Here is a 23,410-nt window from a genome sequence, read left to right as displayed (position 1 = left end):
GGATGGCATATGATATTTACTGAAATATGGTATTGCTTGTGTAAGCAGCACACCCTTCTCCCTCACTCTGGAAACCATCTGGGCTTCATGTGTGAGCGGCTGAAAACCGGAGCAGGAGAGTATCTGATGCTGTGTGGCTCCTGTGATGTGTTTCCCACTCTGGCCCCCCTGCCTGGGTGTCCTTGCATTTGCAAGCATGGGAGTCTCAGCCATGCCCCAATGTCCTCTTCACCCACTGAGGGCTTTCTTCCCGTGCTCTGCAGTGGTTGTAAATGGAGCAGGGCTGTGTGAGGAGTTTGCACGGGGCTTTACTGACAGGGTAGGAGGCAAACTGTCTTGCCTTGGCCAGGGTACAATCATTTTGCTGGCCAAATCTTTCATTTCTAGCTGGGTCCACAGCCTGTAGTTTTATTGACTCTACTGATTTTTATACAAGCTGGACTCAAAGCTCCTGGGAACAAGGAAGGATTATTTGGCATGTCTGTGCTCTTGCATAGCAAGTGTTTTTTCCAAATGCAGCTAAGCACCCTTAGCAGCAACTTGGGACTGGGCAGAGCCTCCTGTCCTTGACAATGCCAGGCTAAGAAATTATTTGTTCAATTGCTGTGTTGAAAGGGCAGGAAGGGACAGAGGAGTACACAAAATAATGCAAGTTTGGCTGTGCTTTCCTTTAGCTTTTTGGAGGGGAGTTAGTTAAAGGTAGGACTTCTGGGGTGGGGTTAGGGTTTCCTCTGCTGTTTTCAAGGCTTTCCTTGTAGCTTCCTCTCTGTCTGTGTATGCACACTGTGGGTTTTGTTTCTTAGAGGGATCATCATATGACAGCCCCAGCATCTCTGATCTTTCTGGCAGACTGATCCCTCTTCCTTCCTGAACTTGATAAACAGTCCAAGAAACTGTGCCTGTGTGTGAGTGCAAGTACGTCTTTCACAGACCACAATGCTTCTCCATTCTTGGTGTGGTTTTTCTATCCTTCTGTCAGAGTTTCTGGTGCTTCTCTGCTTTGCTTTCCCATCTCCCCTCCTGCTGTGGTTTACCTGCTGCTGCCTGACTTGAAGATGTGGGTGATACGTGAACAATCCATTTTCTGAGAACTCTGACTTGTGCTCCCTGGCCTCACACCCTGATGGCACAGGTTTTCTGAGGTGGTGGTCAGGGTTTCAGGCCCTCTTGATAAGACTTTGCAGGGCTTTCTGAACTCAGCCTGCTTGTGCAGTGCTGGCAGTTTCTTCCTGCCAAGTGGTTGCTGTGGCTTGCAGGTTACCCAGATGCCAAGTGCAGACAGATACTGTTGGAAAGGGAAAACCTTCTCTGTGTGTGTATGTAAAGCACTGTGGCACAGCAGAGCTCTGGTTCAGAGCAGGACTCTGACATGGTAGCAGAATGTGAATTGTTCCCAGATTCCAGCTGTCTTTGGCCTAATGTGGCTAAAATACAGAGAGCCACTGAAGCAACTTCTCTTTTTTCCAATCCCAGCAGCTTGTGCTTTTTGGCCAAAAGAGCTGGCTCCAGCTATGTTACTGCTGCTGGAAAGTGGAAATGCCCTATGTGCAGACACCCATCAAGACCCAGGAGGGTCTGGAGGCCTGACCTTTGTACCTCTGCTCAGAGAGGGTCTTGTGGGCTGGCAATTACCCTAAGAGCTGTGCAATCCCTTGGGCTGAGGGAAGCATTTTCCATAGCTCCTGAAGTAGTGCATGTTTGAATCTCATTCTCCTCTCTAGGTCATTGCCAGTCTGAGTTGCCAGAGTCAGGCTGGACTAGCCTTGTACTGTGTCTTCAGCTCCTCCAGCTGAGTCTGCCCCTTTCCTCAAGTGTAGCTGATGCTTGAGAAGAGTTGTGTGCTCATCCCCATCCTCCAGAGTAGGAGAAAAGTTCCGTCTTCTGTGTTGTTTTCCTGTCTCTTGGACCCTTGGAGAGATCCAGCAGCTTGGTGTTCAGCAGCATTTAAACAGGTCACTTCACTATGGAGGTACCTTTTCTGCTCCCTCCCTTCCTTTTTCCTGCTTTGGCAGATTGCCTGGCCTGATTGACTGCATTTTGATCCATTTAATCTCCTCCCTGGAGAAAGATGGGCAGGAGAGATGCTGTTGCTGCCCTGAGGTAGGAATCAAGAGCTGTGGAGTGTTATTTCATTCAATCCAAAAAAGCCCTCTAACAGCACAGAGGACATGTTGTGCTGCAGTGAAAGGCGGCTTTGAGGGATCGTGTAATCTCCCCTCGCCTGGCCTTGTGCTGTCTCTTGCTGTAGGGCTGGAATCAAAATACCATCTCAGATACTGCAGCTCAATTGATTGGAGCTGTTTCAACCAATTCCATCTCTGTGTTCTGGAGGAAGACCTTTCTTTCCTCCTTCTCCATCCTGGTCAGGTAACATCCAGGAAAGTCGGTGTCCAGATGAGAGGTTCATCTTTTACAGGGAGGTGACCCTGTGAAGGAGACAAACAGCTTTCTAGAGAGTGGGGATGAGTGGGCTAAGGATGTTGGAACAGGAGAGTGATAGGAGGGAGCAGATGAAATTATGTCCTCCATTTCTTTCAGCCAGAAGGGTTATCGGGGTCCAAGGGTTGGAATACAGATGAGCAGCTGTGAGGCAGAGGCTGGAAAGAGCTTTTTTGTTCGTGCTGAATAACACTTGGTGTATTGGCTGCCTGTGTCTAGCTGTATGCTACCCTACAGGGATGAGAGCTGTGCCCTATTGTCTTTTCTCATTCTCTTTCCCTGGAACTTTCTACTGGGATGATCTGGGGCCTCTCTCGAAGGGTGCTGACTGATGACGTGCACTCAACTTTAAGCCAGTGGGGTTTGTTCTCTTCTCTCACCTATAGAAAGGTGGTTTCTTTCTGGTTTGCCATGGCAAAGAGGGATGGGGGTACCAAAACTTGCTCAGGCCAGCCTTGAGTGAAAGAATAGGGCTTAGAACTCTGATGTTGGTTGAATTCTGCCAAGTGAGACTTTCTGTACTCCTCCATGTTGCCTGTGTCCCTTGGCAGGAAGGGAATGGGATGAGAGCTCCCAGTGAATTTATTAATTTCTCCTGGGCTGTATCTTTCCAAGGTCACTCTCTTGCAATTGCATGCATATGGGTGGTCCCTCTGCCTAGCTGAGCTCTTGGAAGCCCACCAGGAGAAAGAACTCATGTGAGTATGAAATACAGAGTCTTTATACAGCCATCTCCAATGCTATTCTTTACCAGGACAAAGCCTCCTGGAGCAGGTCCCTGAAGGGAGCCAAGTCCTAAATCCAGCTTAATTTCTTCTCACCACTGCTGTCCTAGACCAGTTCACATATCAAAGGCCTTTTGACAGCAGGGTCCCGTGATCTTTTATTTTGCTCTAAGTAGTTATTTCTGCTGTTGGGAGTGCCCAGTCTCTTCAGGGAATGGTGGAAGGAGGTAGTGTCCTCAGCCTTGGCTGTAGCTGTGCTCCCTTCTGATGCTCTGTACAATCTTCAGTGCCCCAGTGTTTGGAGGAAGCTGACTGCAGCTTTATTTATATGCCGTGGGTGGGGATATAATAAAAGGAAATGAAGAAGCCTACACTAACAGCCATGGCTTTTGTTTGTCACCAGGAATACATTGAGTCTGGCCTCACTAAAAAGCAAATACTGAATGGCCAGCTGCCATCCCATCTGGCTGGCTAGATGCTCTTGTCTGGAGAGAGGAGCAGAATCAGGCCCGTTTGCTCGCTGCAGGTCCTGCTGCACAAGGTGGTGGGAATGATGTGATGCGCTTCCCCAGGAATTAACACTGTATGAGGCACGTATTTAACCACAGGTCGGGCTCTCCAAGAGTTCTCAGAGTAAGACCCCCTCCTCTTTCCAGATGCTGGAACTCTGAAGAGTTCTCACTCTGGATAGACTTTTTTATTTAACTGCTTGGCTTCTGCCCAAGGGAGTCTGTGTGGCTTTATGGGAACGGAGTTTTAGTTGAGCAGTGAGTGTTGTGCACATTTGAACATGTGTACCCAGTGGATCATTCAGCTGGGGATGGAATTGCACTGCTGACCACAAATGTTTGTGCATATGCATTGATTGCACTTATCTGTAAAGTCAAAATCTCTACTGGGTTAAAGCTTCTGGTATTTTACATCTGCTTGTTATTCTCTGTGCTTTGTGAGGCTCTGCTAAGCAGCCTCCTGCCCTGATGCATCCTTGTCTTTTTCCTCTTGTGTCTCCCACCCAGCTGGAAAGTGGCTGTGCCACTGGGCCTTGCCACCAAGCTGTGCTTTTGGGAAATAAGTGATTTCCTTGGGGTGTCTGAGGGTGGTGGAACAGCAGGGCTGAGGACCCAGGCTCTCTCCTTGGCGTCCAGGAAGAACAATTGTTCTGTGGCTCCCTGAAAGGAGGTATATGCTTGTGTCTGCAGGGAGATCCGCTGCATCCGACTTCCAGTAGAACAATTTTGTTATTCCTATTTCTTCTAAATGGATAGGAGGAAGACAGGATGAGGAGAGAGGAAGAACTGTAAGAATGAAAAGTTGGTATGAGACTGGTAAAGACCTGTTACAAATGCAGGGCAACACTTCAGGGTGTTTCAGTCACACAGGGAAGGAGGCATGTAAAAATAGTCTGGACCAGTTGATGGGTTGTGCATGGCTCCTCCTCTGAGAAAGCTGGTGTAAGTTCAATGTTTGATATTCTGGAAAAGCATCCTTGTGGTGTAGGATTTATCAAAGTTTCAGGTCATTTACCAGTCCTGCCTTGAACTGCTGTGTGACTTCCTGGAAACTCTGTTACCTGCATATGCCTCAGGTCTTCCCTTGTCTCTCCTTGGCTGGATCTGTTCTCTCCATGGCAGTAGCCTCTCTTGCTCTCTTCTCTCCCTGAGCACAGCCCTGGTTTTGAGGTGGCAAAAACTCACAGTCTTTGTGGTTAAAAGCTAAAGCTTCCAAAAGGTCTGAGCTCCATTTCAAGTGTTCCAGAGAGGTACATCTGGGAGGGAAGGGGAAGTTTTGGCTGTAAAATGGAGCAGTGTGGGGTTTTTTATTCAGTGCTTTTGTGAGCCAATCAAAGCCTCAAGTGCTGTTGGTGCTTCTCTCTGTCAGCTTCTTCCACTGGAAACTCCAGTTCCTTTCTCTCATCTACACTGGACAAATAACTGCCATCTCAAGACCTGCAGGAATGCCAGATGGAAATGTTCTTTTCAGACTTGCTGGGCACACAGGGCTCATTTACAGCTTGCTGGCATGTGGTGGTTGTTCAGAAAGCTGACTGGGCACTGCCTCCTCACATGAGCAGAGGGAAGTCAGGCTCCAGAACATAAAAGAAGTAAGGGAGAAGGGATTTGTGTGGCAGATGAAGGCAGCTGACGTGCCAGTGCTGGCAGTGCAAAGGTGTTCAGTGGATCCTAAGCTGCAGAAAGACAGACTGTTCAGCCTCCTAACTATGCTGGTTTTGTCCAGGCCTCTCCAAACACTCAATGGACACTTCAGAGCTACTTGGAGCTATTGGATACTTCAGAGCAGCCCTCAGAAGCAAGTACCTCAGGCAGGGAAATTTAACCTGCCACAAGTTGTAGGCTACAAAGTAAATTAGTGGGGTGGTTTGTGATATGACCAGAAGTTGTAATTTCTCCATCTGTTCTTGGGCAATGCTAGGTACCACTAATTTTCCAGGGACAGACATTAAAGTGAAAATCAGCTCTGTTCTTGCATCCCATCCACCTTCAGCTTTCTCTTCTTCATACGACCTCTTACAGTGCTTTTAGAAGGAATGGGGAGCTGATAGTGGTAGGAATGCCAACAGGAGGAAAGGCAGGGTGTGAAAACACTGGTAAACAGGATAAGTAATATGGATGGCAGCAAGGTTCCCAGGAGGCCAAGTGTGTGCTCAAGCTTCTCACTGGGGTGCCAGCAGCCTTTGATAGAACTTTGATAGGAGTGGAGAAAGTACAGAGTTTTCCTAACCTACAACCCTTGTGAAAGCAGCAGAAAGAGAACTTGTCTATAGCCAAGCTTTTTTCAGCTGACACAGCTTTCAGGTAAGTGTTTCTGGAAACATGACATGTTTTCCTCTTGCTCTATGGGATCCCCTCACTTGATGATATAATTCAAGTAAGTGCTAAATGGCATCATGGTCAGTGCCACAGTCAGCTGGGCTTCCTGCAGGGTCTTCAAAGGGATAGAGAGGTGCTTTGGGACATGAAAGGACTGACTTTGCAATAACACCTGAGCTTTTGCCCGGCAGACCCCTCCCATGTGAGTCTGAGGTGTATGTGTGCACGTGCTGTGGTGGTGACTGAGGCCAGGTGGGTGCTCAGACCTGATTGTCTGAGCTGCCTGCCATCAGGTGTTGGGGTGTGGGCTGGGACAAGTCACTATGGATTGGTGAGTTTAACACAGACTCAGTCATGGGGGAAAAGAGCTCACCCATTTCTGCCTCTTTCCAGGGCCCTGCTCTGACAGGCACTGCTGTGCTGTCCAAGCTCTGGAGTCCTGGGGCTGCTCCAAGGCCGCCAGCCTTGCAGAGAAGATGGTTTTGTTTAGCTTGCTTATGTGAAGAAAATAAGTCTGTCACACTAGGGATCTGGAAAGGAGCGGGGGAGCAGGAAGTCTTCCTGTTGGCATTTATTAGAAGGGAAATGAATGGTTTATGTTCAGGAGGCCCTGCTGGATGTACAGTGCTCGAGGACAGTGCTCTAGTGAAAGCCTTCTGACTTCTTGAGTCCGTGGTTAGAATGTGATCTGGAATGAGCAAGAAAGGGCTAAATATAGAAGCTGCTGGCTCTCATCCTGCAATGGTGGCTCTGCCCTCACTGCAGTCCTGGAGGCTGCAAGTTCTGCCTATTGTTCCGGTCACATTCTTGTGTCCCATGATGGGGCCTCTGTGATGGAATAATATGAAGAGAAGCAGATGGGAAAACAATAACCCAAGGAATGGGCCCTGAGCTTTGCTGGAAGCTTCCAAAAACCCATAAATCCCCAAATGCATTTGTGCTGGATTAGGGAACTGAAGCAAAGCAAGGGCCAAGTACTTCCCTTCCTGTATCCATGTGCTCTTATTGCCCAGAGACAGATGTCTAAGGGGGCTCTACCTTGCAATAAATTATTGTAGTGGCAACTCTGTTTTCTCAGAATTTTAATCACGGCAACTTCTCCATCTGCCCTTTCTCTGCACTCTCTGACCATTTTGTCTTGTAGGCTGAGAGATAAAGTGACCCCCACATTTTCATCCTTCTCCTGTACGACTGAGCTGGCTGCAAACAAAACATGGTGGGAGCCTCACCAGGCAGTGGTGTTGGTAAGTGTTCTACAGAAAGGAATTGGTGACTGGGAGCCTCTTAGAAGGAGAGAGGAACTGATGAACAATGGGCAGGGAATATGACCTGCTTGAAACACCATGTTGGGTGATCATGAAGGTGATTGGAAGTCCTAAGACAGCTGCAATTTCTTTGTGTTTGAAGTGCAGATTGTTTTCTACAGTATCCCTTCCTTAAGTGTGTCCCCATGCAAAATCCCCATGCAAGCATCAGGGAGGATGGATGATTCCAGAGATGAATTAAAGAAGTTTGGTGCTTTCTGCTTTACCTTGCAAAAAGCAAACAACTTTTTTACTCACCTACCTGACTGTGAAGTTGCTTTGCTCACTCTCAGCCAAAAAACTGCAGCTTCTTTCCCTGACAGCCTATTTGTTGCTCTCTCTTTGAGGTGGAGCAGTTCCCCAGAGGATTAGACCAATGTTGCAGCTGGCCCAGGGGAAGGGGGAGGCTCTGGTTTGAGGAGTGGGGGATAGGCTCCAAAGTGAAATGAGGTCTTTGAACCAACCATCTTGTGAAACCTCATCTTTTGGATCGGAGGCAGGAAGAGCTGCACAAGCTGAATCTGTGCTGTTGCAGCATGGGAGCTAAGTTATTTAAAGCCAGGAGGGATCTATATATCAGCAATCCTCATCCTTGTTAAAATTCTACTTCTGTCCTCCTAATCCTTTCCTCAAGCATATATTCTTTCAGTCACCTTCCTCCCTGATATGTTTGCTCTTTCCAACCACTGGTCCATGTTAAAAAGCTGTTGCTGCTCTGAATGGACAGATAAAAGGAAAGGAATGGTGAAACTTTTCATGAGTTGGAGTGGATTGGTCCAAAGCTACTGAAACCAACATCCAGGTTCACATTCTGTTTAATGGCCTTTGAATTAGATTTGGTGTTACCCAGGTGGTTTCATTTGCAGGACATGGGTTTTCTGTGTGGCTGGTTACTGTTCTAGGGGGTATTTTGAACAGACAGATGTGTACTCTGGGATTGTAATTATATAGTTTGTTAACTTCATTGTTCCTTTCATTTGTGTGGGAGATTTTTTTCATTGAAATTATAGAGGAGTGTTTATGCCCTTCTGTTCTTTGTGTACATAAATCACATAGGAACCTCCAAGTTCCTGGTGAAAAGTGAACTTGACATTGATACAAACCACTGTGTTGTGCACAGGAAAGTGCATTGCTTCCTTTGACCGAGTGTTGTGCTGCCAAATTTGTTTGATGTCCCCCGTGTCCTGCTGTGGTGCAGCACTGTGGTGAAGCTGATGTGCTCTCGTGTCTCTGCTTCTACAGCTGAGGATAAGGAGCACACCTGAAAAAATGTATTTCAAAGGCAAGGAGAATCAAATGCAGCTGGTTCCTGCTCTAGTTGATGTGTTTACTTGGAGGACTGTCCTAAGGAAGAATGCTGAGGATGGGGAACTGCTCCTGCCAGCCCCGTGGTGCTACAGGAAATGAACATTTCTGTTTTGTTACCCACCTTAGTTTTAATTAGGGCAAGCCCTGCTTCCTGCTGAACAAGGGCCCAATGGAAGGGGATTTCATGAGAGACATGAAATATGTCCTCCTTTCTTTGGACTTGGAGCCACTGACAGCCTTTTCATGCCATCTGAATGGGATGTGGGAGGAAGCAAGGAAGAAGGAAAAAGACTCCAGGCTGATTTTCTCTTTTAGAGTCTGACTCCCATTCCTGTTGTCCCAGGGGGAGAGTTTAAACCACCAGTCAATGACCATTTCTCAAATGCAAAGTAAATATTTTCTCAGCAGACAAGTCATTGTGAAAGCAACAGTAGAGGGCAGGGAGGGGGCAGGTATAGGTTGGGTGCCAGGGTGGATAACACCAGGAAAGCCATCACAGTGACCTTCCAACCATTTACTGGGAACTGTCCAGGCTGCACAGAGTGGGAAGAGCAGAGTGTGGTTTACACAGTGAGGAAAGACGAAAGAAAGGTAGGGTCTTCAGTAGGTGTGAGATCATCTAGCTAAGAGGTGAAGGAAGGAGAGAATTCTCCAGTTTGCTTTGTCTCACTTCCAAGGCACCAGCTAAAGCCTTTTGTATGTGTGTAGAGATAAAAGTCTGTTGGTCAAATGCAGTTACTGTTAAGAGATAAAATCCCTAAAACCCCAGACTAGCACGTAGGGCATAAATGGTTGAATCCTCAATTAATTAGCTGCACATGTGGAAGCAAAATGTTTGGGCTTGAATGGAGTATTGAATTCCATTTGGGTGGGATGGTGTTCAGTAATGCCACACTGCAGTGTTTTGTTTTGGAAAAAAGCCGGAGTAATTGAATTCTTTCTTAACATTGAAGCTATTCTGTAATTTGCAATTTGAAAGTGCAGCTTGGGGGAGCTGATTGCATTTCTCAGTGCCTGATCCTGAAAGTGAACTGATTGATTTCATGAGCCAGTCTGAGTGTGAACAGAACTACCTTCACATTCAGAGCCCTGCAGACCCCTGGGCCCTCAGGAATACAGCTACTGGAGGAAGCTGTGAGTTCTTATTGCTGTTATGAACAGGAATTCTTGGCTAAGAGTAACTGGGAGTGATTGCTTTGTATTGTATGGTCTGTACTGCAAGAAGAAGGAATATTTTCTTATATGATTTTTTAAAATCATTAAAACTTGCTCTAGCTCAGCCTCTAAATGCCCATGCCATTTTTGATATCACGCTGGTATCAAGTCTATACATATGTATCTTCCATACAGTTTTGAAGTCAATTCTCTAAGGATGCTTTTGCCCTTGGTATTGGTAGTTTGGTTTGCTTTACAGCTCTCTTGTCTCAAAACAAGTTTATCTTGAAGCAGGAAGAAGTCTTGCTGCAGTCCCTCAAGTCTTCATTGTGCTTGTCCCTGTACAATCGCAGCCCTTAGCTGGAGGGTTCACTTTTTTGGAAAGAGTAGTCAAAGGAGTGACTTGCCCCGGGGTGCTAGGTGCTTGGGGAGGCAGCCTGAGAATAGAGTTCAGCTCTCCAGTGACTGGAGCCAAAGGCTCAGCCATCAGCAGCCTCCTCCCTGCTTCCTCAGGGAGCCCAAGCCTCACCTAGCACCTGTGTTGTTGATGCCACTGCAGCTTCTAGTCGCAGCCTGTGAATGACCACGTTTGTGGGTCCTTCAGCAGTCATTGGGCTCCTGCAATGGAGAACAGACAGAAAAGGATTGAGGTTTGGCTTGTTCTATTTATAACTCTAAGCACCTATCCAGGTACAGCATCCCTTCAACTGTGAGAAACAGGTTCTCCACCTTCCTGTTGTTGAACCACACCTGTAAATCAGGAGAATCCTTTGTCTTTACTATTTTTGTTGGCAAGTGAGTAATGCCTAATGTCTCCTTCAATATCATATTGATGCATATGTATTTTTAAAAAAATAATGGCTACTGTCCAGTCTGTTTTGGCCCTTCCCATATAGCAAACTAATCTCTCATATTTGGCTGAAAAAGCAGCTGTGCATGAGACAGACACAGGGCAATGGCAAATCCAGCCCATGATGTAGGTTAGCAGTATCAATAGCTTACCCCTTTCTGCTGCTCCCTGTCTTTTCTGACAAGAGTAATGGAAAGTTAAAAGAATTTGTTAACATATGATAGATATTTAAAGAAACACTTCTTCCTGTAAAATGTGTGCACAGTTATCGACATCGTAAGGAGAGCATTTTGTCTGGCTCCTGAATGATGGGAACTCATAACGCAGTAAATTATACCAATATAGAAGTTAATGTACTTGGCTTTAACACAGATATTTTACTGTTATTATCATGATCAAAAGTGACATACATCACTGTGACATGTACCCAGAATGGAAAAAACCCCAAAAAAACGGTGTAGTTGTGTCTAATAACCCCAATTATAGAGCTTTTTCTAATGCCTTTTTTATAGCAGTTTTGCAGCTCTGTATTATCTGCTATTAATGTGAATTCTCTCCTATCTATAAATTTCTCAGGATTGCCTCTTCCCCTTCACTTTCCGTAATCACCATTTATTATCCACATGCTTCCCATAAAACAAGACTATAGGTGACAGAGAGAGATTGATGCTGACCTAGATACAGGCTCACTCCCAGCTTTTTTCTTTCCTCTCCCTCAGCAATAATGTGCTCGTTACCGTGTGGAGGAGGCTTTGTTAAAAGGTTTAGCTTCTCCCAGCTGTGAGTGCTAAAAATAGCATCATTAACTGAAACTTTGTGTGATCAGCTCCTGGGGAAGATGTACCGAGGTGGGCTCAAGCTGTAAATAAACAAGAGGAAACTCCATCCCACTGCCCTGTCAGCTCCAGGACTAACTCGGGCTTGCATGGCAACACACTAGGAAAGCTTTCTGTCTCCATCTCTGAGCAAAAGGAGGGTTCCACATCCTCACTGCCCGGAGTAACTGTGGACCTGATGATGATTTTGCTCACATAGTTTTGGAGGTTTGTTCTTATGTTCTCACACTGAGCCTTTTCCCTGGGTAGCTGAATGCTTTGGAGACCTTACAAGTCTGCAGCAGTTGGAAGTGCTCCTGGGGGTTTGAGTACTGAAAATTAGTCTTCTCTTGGAGGAGACAGGTATGGAGTGATCCCTGGCTCACTGAAACCAAGGGATTTAGGATAATCTGTGCCTGGCTGCAGACTGCTGTGCTGTGGCTCTTTTCAAACAGCTTTGTGATATTCCATGCATTTCCCTGGACCCTTCTGGGGCTTCCCAGCCCGAGTAGCCCATTTCTGCCTGCCTAGGCTTCCAGAAGTGAGTAAAGTACACCTGTCCTTTCTGTACCTCTCCCTGAGCCAAGGTCCCTGCCAAGTAGGATGCATCTGTGACATCTGTGGGAACCTGGAGCAGTTGCACAGGTTGGGGAACATGAGAAGTTCCCAGTGAGAAGGGATAACTACTTTGGTTGCCCAGAGTTGGTTAATTTTTTTCTGTTCCCCCTTTGCTAGGAGTGCTTGGTCCTGTTTGCCAGCACTGGTGAGGAGACAGTGGGTTTTTGCAGCTGCACCTTGCTTGTCCTTTGGTTTCCTCTGCTAGGAGACTCCTCTGCATAGCAAAGGATGTCTCATTATCTCCTGTCCAAAAAGGAAATGCAGCTCACAGAGTAATTATCTCTGCCATCCTCACTGCCTTATTTCTCACCATGTTAGCACACTCATAATTAACCACAAAGCCTTTTTCTCCCCCCTCCCTCTTCCTAGTTCTTGCAGTTGTACTGCACTGAGCAACTGGGACATGCTTGAAATAAAACTCTGCCTTTTTCTACCTGCTTGAGCTGAGTTTAACTCTATTAAAAACCAAAACCTCCTGTTTTGGGAGAAGAACACCATACACGATGAGGCTGTCTGGGCAGCTGGCATGGGGGAAGTGTGCTGCAACTCCAGTTATCTGACCAGATTTTCATGGAGCGTAATTTGTGGTTCCTTCAGAGAATTTTTGTAGCTTATATGTGTTGGTTTCTTAGTACCCTTGCTTTGGTTTAGCCATCATTTTTAATGAGAAAAAAAAAAAAAATCTATGAACTCTGCTCCTGCTTTGGTGATGGGCTGCACTTTGGTTAGTGAGGGAAAAACCTTCACCAAATGCCGTGTTAGTAGTGAACCATGGGTTTGATTATCTCATTACTGCCCTGAATGTCGTTTATGTGACCGATATGTGAAAATTTTGGATAGTGGGTATCACAGCAATGTAGCAGAAGCAGTAGCATTTCTGAAGGTCCCTTAGTGGCCACCAGTCTGAACATCCTTCCAAACTTGTTGCTGATTCAGTTTAGCTGGGGCATTGTCAGGAAAGGCTTGTTTCCTCTGCTGGTTTCCTGCTCATAGCAGTGGTGGGAGGTGGGGAGCAGCTCCAGTGATTATTGGTAATTATCCATCATCATTGTGAGCCTGATCCTGGCACCTTGCCTTGGGCATTGGATATGACTTTGACCATAGAGAGGCAAAACCAAAGGCTCATGATGACCAGGGCTGTGAAGGCTGCAGGTACTTCTGCCAAACTGTGGCTCTGCAGAGCAGGAAACTCCTTCTCCCCAAGTGGCCAGAAAACTGTCAGACAATTAGAAATCAGTGCTGATAGACAAGGATCAATAGGAGTAGGTGGGCAGGAGGCAGATGGGCTGCCCCTGCTCACCTCAGCACTGTCAGCCCTGCTCTTTGTGAGCAGAGCTGCAGAATCTTGCTGGCTGTCAGACAGCAGCTCCCCTTGCTGTGCTGGAAAGAGCCTGCTCTGGCCTCCTGGCACGGCCCACCATGGCACAAGGGCACCTGGCTGCCAGCTCTGTGTCTGGGCGAGGGAGGCTCTTCCCATGCAGCAGGACAGTGGGCAGAGGAGGGAAATGTCTGCAGGCTGGGTGGCTGCCTGGCCTTCCCAGGTGACTACTTGGGCTGTGTGACAGTAGCAAAGGGTATGTCACTGCCGTGCTGCCTTGTTTGAGATGGTGTTTCAGTGATCTGCCATGTGGGCCTTGGAGCTCAGGCAGGAAGAGTGGTTGCTGTGCAGCCAGATGGTTTCATTTTTTGCAAGGAGGTTAATTAACTCACATTGACTGGCCCTGGCATCTGAGGAAAAAGTACTTACGGCAACAAATGAGCTGTCGCTTGTCCCCTCCTGAGCCCGCTGAAGGAGTTCAATAGACCTTTCCCCAGGCACTTGGTACCTAGATGTTTTGTGCTGACATATGTTACCTGTCTCTGTTCTTAAGGTGTCTGTTAAAGCTTGTGTGAGGGTATGTAGGTATGTTAAGGGAGGATTGACCAGAGCTTGGGTATATTTTCAGAATCCCCTTCATCTGTGAAGAACAGTTCTGCTGCCAACTTCGTACCACCACCTCTTCCTCCACAGAGGAAAGACTTCTGAGCCTGCTGAGAGCTGCCTCATTGTGTGGGATGGTGGTAGGGATGTAACTACAGAGGAGCCCCTATGCTCATCTCCTGGGAGCCCCCACAGCTCTGCAGAAGTGTTCTCAACCGGTGAGTAAGTCTTCAGAGTATGAATTTCTTGGATCAAACACTGTACAGCTCATGCCTTGTTGGGCCCTTATGAATGGGAAATGGCATCTGCAAGGCTGTAAACTTGGCTGTACTAAGTGGATGGCCCTGAAAGTGAAAAATGGATTTAAAGATTATTCAAGCCATGAGTTGTTTGGGAGATGTTGAAGCCTGTGTAATGGGCATGTAGATGTGTTTAGGGAGGGCTGATGAGAGCTGTGTACGGTTTGAGGATCCACTGCCTTTATATGGAACAGATATGCTCCCAGCTTCATGCTCCCAGCTATTCTGCTATGGACACAAGACTCTTTTTGGGAGCACTAACTTAGGTGCTCTTGCCAAACTGGAGTTTTTATGGCAGTTGCTGTATTAGGAAGAAGGATTAAATAATAATCTTGGAGTTTCAGAAATAAAAGGTTCAGTGACGCCACAGCTTCCCACATGTTTGTTCTGAAATCTGTACCCAGTACTGGAGCACATGGACCTGTCTGTTCAGGTTCTCACTCATGGGCAGTGAGGTTTAGCTCATTCCCTTTGTGCAAGTCTCCGTTTGTTTCCTGTACCCATCTGTGACCTTCCTGGGAGGGCTGGAAGCTCCAGGGGTTTCCCTTGAGGGAAGATTGCTCACCCTTGAATAAGGTGTTTACTCTTGCCTGTAATTGCATGGGGTTTGAGCAGCACCAAACCCTAACTGTGCTTCCTTCCCATCTCATTGCTTTCATGTAGAGACATGGGTGTGTGCTTTGCTTGGGGAGTTTCAAGTTGGGGCATGATAAGCCCCATCCCCAAGCACTTTCCCAATCTAGTTTGTCAGGAGCAGGTTTTGCTTTTGCTTTTTGCTGTCCATTCATTGCAGTCCCCAGGATACATCAGGGTCTCCCGACCTTCCTTTACTGCCCTATCTCCCTTCTGACTCACAGTACATTTGGAAACAATTTACTGGTTTTAAAATTGGAGGAGAGATACTCTTTATTCCTCTTTGAAAAATGGGGAGGTTTGGAGCAAGAGAAGAGAAAGGACTATGGGCCCATTCCAGTATTTGTTTTGCTTATTGGAAAACAAAACCATTTACCAAACTGCTTTCAGAAAGCAGCAATCCACAGGCTTGGTCTTCATTAAAAAGGCACTCACTGTTTTCCCCTGAGTATTTAGTGACATTTTTCAAGATTTTCTGTGCACAATAATTGTATTTTTTTTATCAAATTTTGTTCTGACTTTGTGACCGCAATAAAGTTTAGGAAACTATAATTTATTATGGGTTAAAAAAATATTTTATGAATCTGACTTCTTTCCTTGATTACTGGATCATACTGTGATTCTTCTCCCAGCTGCAAAACAGCATTGTAAATGCTGCTTTCAGACTCTGTAGGATGTTCCTCAAATTGCTTGGAGAGCTACTCTGTCATCCATTGCTCAGTTCTGTTGCTGAGACCCTGAGAGAGAAACTCTTTTGTCTCTTCCCAAGACTCCAGAAATGGAAGTGTTTGTTTCTGGTGTTTTAGTTTTACTTTGGCAGTAAACTTTTTTTCTTTTCCTTTCATTTTTTTTTTTTTTTTTTGAGGTGTCTCTTCTTTTAACCCTTCAGAACTGAAAAATAAGGTGTCCTGGTGATGATGTTAAAAGTCCTCCTACAAAGCCAACCCTGCTACATCAACATTAGCAGACTCCAGAGGCTGTTTAGTGCTGCTTCAAGGATGGGGGTAGTGGGGAGAGAAGGTGTTTTCTACCTGAAAGAGGATTCTCATAAAATCTGTGCTTGCTTTGCAGACAGGGAGTTGGCATTTGCCACACCAGAGAAGATCTGGAGATGGGGCAGTGACCTGCAGAGGCACTCGATGCCTAATGTTTGCTGTAGCCCAGACTCCAGCTCCCTGAAAGCATTGGGAGCAGAAGGCCAGGGCAAATTAGAGGTCCAAGGAGTCCCCCAAATACAGACCCAGGGAAGCTTCCACATTCATTGCAGATTGTGTGTGTTCGTATTGAGAGGAAGGAACTCTTAGATGGAGGGGCTGCTTAGCTTTCAGGCTTGATTTGCTGCTGGGGCAGGTATGGCTGTTTTCTAGGAGCTGAACCGTGGTCACTGGTCAGCCTTCAGGTAGTGGTGGTTGTAGGTCATTATTTAATTTAATTTACCTCAGTGAAATCTGAGCTCTGGGCTGTGAGTGCACAGTACCTAGCTACCAGTCAGCTGAATCCTACATGTCTTTGTTAGAGAGGTCCTCAGGTATCCTCTAAGGCACCTTGGATATGGTCAGGTTTTGTTAACAAAATAAACTGCATGGATTTATTTTTTTTCCTTCATCCTTTCCCAGGGGTGCTGCTGTCTTTCCATTCTCCCAGGACACTTGGTGGCATTTCATTCACTTGAGGTCGACTGATTGTGGCCCTACCTAGCAGATAATATGGATTCCTCACTGCCTTACAGTGAGACTGGAGAGTTTTTAAAGAACATGCTATAAATCATCTGTGGTTATGGATTATAAAGTAGAAATGATGAAGTAAAATCTATGATGATCATAGAGGAGGGAACTGTGAGCTGCTGTTAATCCTAGAGAGGTACAAATGACCATCTGACATGGAAGTTCACAGAGAAAAAACCTCAGTGCATTTATTTGTTTCCATTTGTTCATGCAATGGGCATCTAAAAGCATAAAATTGTTTTAAAAATCTAGCTTTCTTTCCAGTTTATGACCCGATTTTCATAACGAGATGTGTAAATAGTGCACAAAGTATCTTGATATTCCCCTGTGTGTTAAACTGCTGCAGCCAGTGTAATTGCTTGCAAATATTGTGTGCAGCAGCAAAGGGAAAATCAGGTTTGCTCTGTATTTATTGTATTTCACTCAGCTTAGCCACTGGAAGCAGCTTTAGTCTACTTTGCTTCCTCTCTCTCACACCCTTAACCCAAAGCTGTATTGTGTAGGTTCCTAGGAGAATTGGTTTGGAACCTTTCAAGATTATTGTTAGTAAATGTTACATTACTTAGATAATGATTTTAATAGAGAAATAGAAATTTGGGTTAAAGTGTTTGTGGCTACCTCTTGTAGAGACACCTGCTCACCCCAGCAGTGAGTCAGACACTGGAACTAAGATGTGAAAATTCCTACCTCCAGATCCAGCCCCACAGATCTCAACCTTTTTCCCTCTCAGCTTTGGACTGTTGTCACTGTTGGATATATATGTGGGATATGGGTATGCTCTAAACTGAGGGAATATCTTTACTTTTTCCTTGGCTCTTGTCTTTTAAGAGTTTTTTAAGGGTTTATGCCACATCAAATGTTATATAATCAGTCCCTGAAATTAAGTACACAAGGGCAGATATTTTTCTCTGGATGACTTTTAATTCATGTCTGAGAGAGAGAGAGATAATTATTCCAAGAGATTAAGCAGGGAAAATGGTATCTGCCTTTGGATAGTGTTCCTTCCTCTGAGGGGGTTCTTTGAGACCCCTCTCAAGACCTGCCCACTGTTGAGGCTTGCAGAGAGCCAAAATGGTTCTTGCCATGGTTAAGTGCCTTCTTGAGGGAGCCAGGCCTGGATAACTTCATGAGGATTTAGATCTGATTTACCCCAAAATGATGGCACAAATTGAAGCACCTAAGAAACCTGGGATTGGGACTGGTAGAACATGGTTCTTCTTGAAAATTTATGAATGTATGGGCAACTGGAAGTAGCATTTTGCCTCAGTTTCTGTACCTACTTTTGGGCAAGGCTTCTAGATGGCAGGAGTGAGCCCAGCTGGTCTTAACAGTGAGATGTGACTTTCAGCTGTCTGTGCCATTTTCACTTGTTTTTTGTTGACATTTAAGTCTTTCACCTTCAAAATTTCTATTTGAAATATACACTATTTTTGTCTTCTCTTCTTTTGTGTGTGAACATCCACAAACTGCAAAGGCCACATCTCTTGCTTTTCCTGTCCCCAGTGCAGAATTGATGGGACTGTCTTGTATATCTTCTCTACTGAAGCCAGACAGTTTTAAACCATCATTAAATCAAACTTTAGTCATTAAGATTTACTGGTAGCTTTTTTACAAATGAAATATAAAATCTGGTGCTCTCCACATGGAAGACAAATTCTTGAATCTGTCTTCCTGTATGTTGACAGAAATGTGGGGCTTTCAGGTATATGTTTACATGTACATGCTGCTGAGCCCTGCAGTGGTGACAGACACTTCCAAGTGGCCCTGCCTGGAAAGGAGAGGTATCTCAGTGTTTGAAGGCAGATCCTGCCAGCCTCATGGATTTATGGGAATGAGGGCCCAGAAGTAGGTGAATGGGACAGGTATCTATAAATACAATGAGCTAGTCTTGCACACAGGCAGAGTAACTACATCTAGCTTTATAAATAACAGCAGCCTTTTAGGTTTCCTAGGAGGTCTGGCAGGCTTACAAATGAATGTGCTGCTAGATGTCTGAGACCAGACATCGGAAAGCTGTCCATGAGTGCTGTTGGCCCACTGTCTTATTTTTCCCTGCCCCCATTCCCCGTCTCTTGGTGGGAGTGGTTTTTTTGCTTTTTTTGGTTACTGCAACACAGACCCTGCCTGGCCTGCAATCTCTCACTGTTGCTTGCTGGAGATGAATGATTCATCAAGCCCAACCTGATAAAATTGTGCAAGCCAGTCACCAAAGTTAATCAGACCAAAAGGAAAGAGAGGAGGGAAGGGAAAAACAAAAACAAAAGGGGCCCTAGAGCTAGAGCTAATTTTTGAACCTCCCCTGGGAATTTAAAAATACATCTATAATGTACTCAGCCTGAGTTCTCCATCTTCCTCCAGCCTGCATTGGGAAATCGGAGAGCAGCCCAGGCGATGTGTTTTAAAGTGCAACTTCCGATGTTGCAATGCAGGGGAGCAGTGATTCAACAAGGCTGCGGCTGTTGGGGCGCCGTGTTTGCTAATGGTGCTGCCGAGCGGGCGGCCCTGGTTGCAGCCTGCTAATCACTTCCACTCGGGTTTGTTGTGTCACACCAGCCAGGATGGAGCTGAGGGGGCCGGGAACTGCTGACATGAATCATGTGCTGCTCTGCTGTGTAATTAGGAAGGAGCCCTGTGGTTCTCAGTGCACTGGTGAGATTTCTCAGGCCTGAAACATAATAAAGGCTGCCACCCACTTCAGCGGGCAATTGGCATCTTCCCGGCTGGTCCTGAAGGAGGCTGAGAAGCCTGTTTGCTTGGGATCAGGGGGAACTGGGGTTTGGCAAGGTGGATCACTGTCACATCACTGCTGTGGCCGTGAGGATGGATCTAGGAGGGAGAACATCAGCTGGAAGGAGAGCACCCAGGGTGCTCTGTGAAAAACCCATCACTCCCTACTTGTGTGGCTGCAACAGTGCTGCTCACTTCCACCCCGTGACTAAACGAGACAGAGTTGCACAAGTGATTACGATGTCTCCCCTGTCTGGTTGCTGTGATGCTCAAGGGGTTCCCAGGGTGCTGCTTCCGTGTCTGCAGCTGAAGAATATCCTTTAGTTTCTCTCAGCTGGTTGCAGCAGTTCAGTTGGCAGTGGGATGCTGTGCAGGACTCATCAGCTGCAAGCCCAGCAGGTCCCTCTGGAGGTCCCTCTGGGCTGATGGTGGCTAGTGAGGGGATCACCATTATAGCCACCTCTCTGCCAGCTGGTCCAGCTGTGCTCTGCATCCTTGGTGCTTTTGGCTTCAGGAATTACAGTGAGCTCTTAGTGAGCATGAGGAAATGTGTTAAACCCTGAAACCTTCCAGAATGTAGAGACTAATTAGTCAGCGAGAATGCTTCAAGGGATTTAATCAAATTGTCCTGTAATTCTTTCTACTCTGAGTCCACATTACAACAGAGAGGCATTCCCTTTGCTCTTTCTCATATTGGGTTCATTTTAGTTCAGTTCACATTTCATACATTTAGCATTTAACAACATTTTATCAAAACATCTCCACATGATTTTAATTTAGAATTACATTACTGTGATACTGTCAGGAGAAAACCATGTGCCAGACCCTGAGCTGCTGTGAATGAGCAACAATCCATTGATTTCAGCAGGGCAGCACTGATTTATTCCAGCCAAGGATCTGGCCCACCCTTGCTTAAAAGGAAAACCCATTTCCTCACCCTGGTTGCTGAAACATCTCATATCAAGATGGGATGTGTCTAAATCACCTCCTTTTACTTTTCACCACTTGTGTAATTTTGTTCCTGTTTTCTACTGCTCCTCATTTTTTGCTGGGGCAGTGAAACTTTTCAGTTGGGGATAATTTCACTCTAAGCTCTCAAACCTTGGCACAGCTGAGTTTTGGGAAGATGGTTTTAATGTTGCACTGAATATAAAAAATGAGATTATTTTCTGCAAATTAGGGCTTCTGGCTCTGATGTTTTAGTTCTTGTACAAAACCTTTGTGCTACACAAGGCAGGGAAGGGGCATGGGAGTTGTTTCCTACTGTTTTCTTTTCCGTATATGACGCTCAAAGAAGCCAAAACTTGGTGTATAATTTGCACTCTTTAAGTCAGAGAGCACCTTAAAAGTTGGATACCTCTTGAGACAAATTAGAGATCTGACTGACTCTTGTACAATTTCTCTGCAAGAAATACCTTTTATGGGCTCAGTGAGAGGTATTTAATTTTTGTGATCATGCATCTGCCTGCCACAGCACAGTTGTACTTTTGTGTTAGTGCTGTCAAACTACTTTGTTTGAACACCACAGATGGCAGCTGCATTACTGCATCCCTTCCTTGTGGGGGGAGACACAATGTGAGGGAGGAACCCCAGCTCTGATTTCTCATCCAAATAGGATCAGGAGTTCTTAGGCCTGGCTCAGGGCAGGGTGACCCTGTCTTATGCATCAATATGGTTGACATATTTGAGAGAAAGCCCATTAAAGTTAGTGGCTTCTGCCTAGATGACATTGCAACCTCAGCACCTTCCCATGATGAAAGAAGAAACCCCTCTTTTTGGCAGGTGAGAGGAAAAGCAACGATGTCTAAGGTTCTAGACTGGGTGTAGCTGCCACTCTTCTATTACTGCAGTTGTGAGAAATTATTAGCACTCCTTTGTGGAATCATGGAGCTGAAACAATGGTGACCTCCACCCCAAGCACACGTCACTGCCCAAAACAAAGGCACGGCCCCAGCCTGCATAGGTGTGGGCAGGTTTCCTTGGCAAGAGCCTGGCAGGAAAGGCAGGGAGGCAGCTGGGGAAAGCCTCAGGGAGAGAAGCAGTCAGTGCTTTGTGGGCTTGACTGATGGTGAAAAGGGAGCCGAAACAGGAGCAAATAAACTGGGTCTGGCATGGAGAGGAGAGATTTTTTACCTGCATCCTACATGAGTAGGATTTCTGCAGAGAATTAACTGGCACTGCTGAGAGGCAGAATCCACATATGGAGTCAACCCAAGGCTCTGGTTATCCACTTGTCTGAAATAAAGTCACTAAAGAAAATGAAATGAGTTGGAAAACAGAAGGCATTGGCAGGAGAACAGCCTGTTACCGGAATATATTTGTTGTATAGCAGTAAATGGAGGAGTCTGATTTGCCTGGCCCTGTGCAAATCCCACTAAGCTTTTTCAAACCCAGAAGTGATGACTGACACAGAGCAGAGGGGCAGCAGTCTGAGAGTAAAGTGCTTTGAATGTCTACTTTTCATTTGACTCAGGTCCAAGACGACACAGTCCACCCCAGATTAAAAATAATTAAGCTTCAGGATATCTTTTGGTAGTATCTCAGGTTTGATTCAGCCCCCTTTTTAACTTTCATGCTCACCTCTCTTTGGAACTGTGGCATTGTGGCTGATGTAATTCTGTGGTGACTGGCAGCTGTGACAATGCCCTTGGCCTGCCTTCCTTATCTTAACCTGGAAATATAAGGAAGACCTAGCTGCATCCTTATTTTTACCCAGAAATGCTTTTCATCCAGAGGCCAGGAACAGTAGAGCCAGGAGGTGTGACTTCTATCTCTCAGTGTGAGTTTCTGGGAGGACTGGTGGGAGCAGGGGCTGATGTTTGCTGAGGCTTTTGGTCACTTCTTTCAGTTGCCTTTGCAGGTGTGCCAATAGAAACACCTTCCCACTGTCCTTTTGAATCCTTTTGAGTGATTTCACCTCAAATTTTGCCTTTGTTCAAGTGGTAGTAGATCATCTCCAAGTAATCTTGTTAACTGAAATCATCAAGTGTGGTTTAAAATGGCTGCTTCAAAATAGTGGATGGTTTCCAACCCTCAGACTTTTTATTGCTAAAATTATTTGGGAATTTGCAGGGTTTCATATGTTTCCCTGTGAATTTACAATTTTCTGTAAAACTAAATTAATTACCCAGCTCTCTTGTGGTCAGATGGGACAGGCAGTGTGGAAGTCAAGGAGCCAGAGGTGCCTGGTTAGAAGTGGCCAGGACTTGCTCTGCCAGCTCTCCCCAAGTGCTGTAGGGTTTTGGAAATGCTGCTGTCATCTGAAGGACATTTCATGCTGCTGAAGACAAGAGAAAGAAATCTTTTCTAGGAACTCAGGCCTGAAAAATACAACAAATCCACATATTTCTTGGTTTTCTCCGTTATCTCCTTGTGCTGCCTCACAGTCCTATCTCTCCCCGCACCCTTTAGGGTGACTACGGTTGTTCTGTGTGTAAGTGAGGGAATGTTCCACTTCCTTGTAAGGAGTGTCCACTGGCCTTACCTGCTGCTGCTTTGCCTTGCAGGGAGCGTGACTTGCACAGATCCTGTTGCTTATCTCTTGTGGAAGGAAGAAAACATCTTCACTCATCAGTGAGGCTGGAGTGACCACTTGTATACAGATATGGACTTTTCAGTGGAGGGCAGGGCTTTGCTGCTGCTGTTTGTCACGATGTGCAGAGCCCTCCCATCAGAGATGGGATCTTCTTGTGTGAGGCATGCACAGGTAGGAAGAGACTGTTCAAAATCACAAAAAAATGTTAAAATATATAAGGGAAAAATATATATATATATAAATTGGGAAAAGCTGCACAGAATTATTGCCTGTTTCATGGCCCTTTGGTGGACTAGTGGCACATAAGCTCAGCCCACACAAAGTCTGTTCAGCATGCACAAAATGAGTTTCTCAAGGGAGTAAGTGTCCAGTGCTCCTTCTGCTCAAAATACCTGTTTTGGGCACTCATTGCAATAGTCTCACATGCACTGGGTGGATGCAGCCAGGCCAGGTGACTGAGCCCATCATTGCTGCAGTGTTTTTTTGTACTGTTAATTTTCAGTCAGTTCAGTGAACTGAATTTGGCTCA

The 23,410-nt window shown here is 45.9% G+C and overlaps 1 long non-coding RNA gene across 1 annotated transcript in view; it reads left to right on the top strand.

The window, feature by feature from the left end:
* Window positions 1–22,984, top strand: part of LOC148183213 (uncharacterized) — a 28,581-nt gene extending 5,597 nt beyond the window's left edge. Inside the window, exons 2-4 of the long non-coding RNA XR_015773713.1 lie at window positions 7,137–7,236; window positions 13,989–14,181; window positions 22,853–22,984. This is a non-coding gene — a long non-coding RNA (uncharacterized LOC148183213). The remainder of the gene's footprint in view (window positions 1–7,136; window positions 7,237–13,988; window positions 14,182–22,852) is intronic.
* The last annotated feature ends 426 nt before the right edge of the window (window positions 22,985–23,410 follow it).

This window comes from Pseudopodoces humilis, chromosome 13 (genome assembly GCF_049639895.1).
Source record: "Pseudopodoces humilis isolate 2021_Gansu_Grassland_sample_001 chromosome 13, ASM4963989v1, whole genome shotgun sequence".
Classification (NCBI taxonomy): Eukaryota; Metazoa; Chordata; class Aves; order Passeriformes; family Paridae; genus Pseudopodoces; species Pseudopodoces humilis.
The sequence above is the reverse complement of the archived record's forward strand: the minus strand, read 5'-3'. Positions and strand labels throughout refer to the sequence as shown.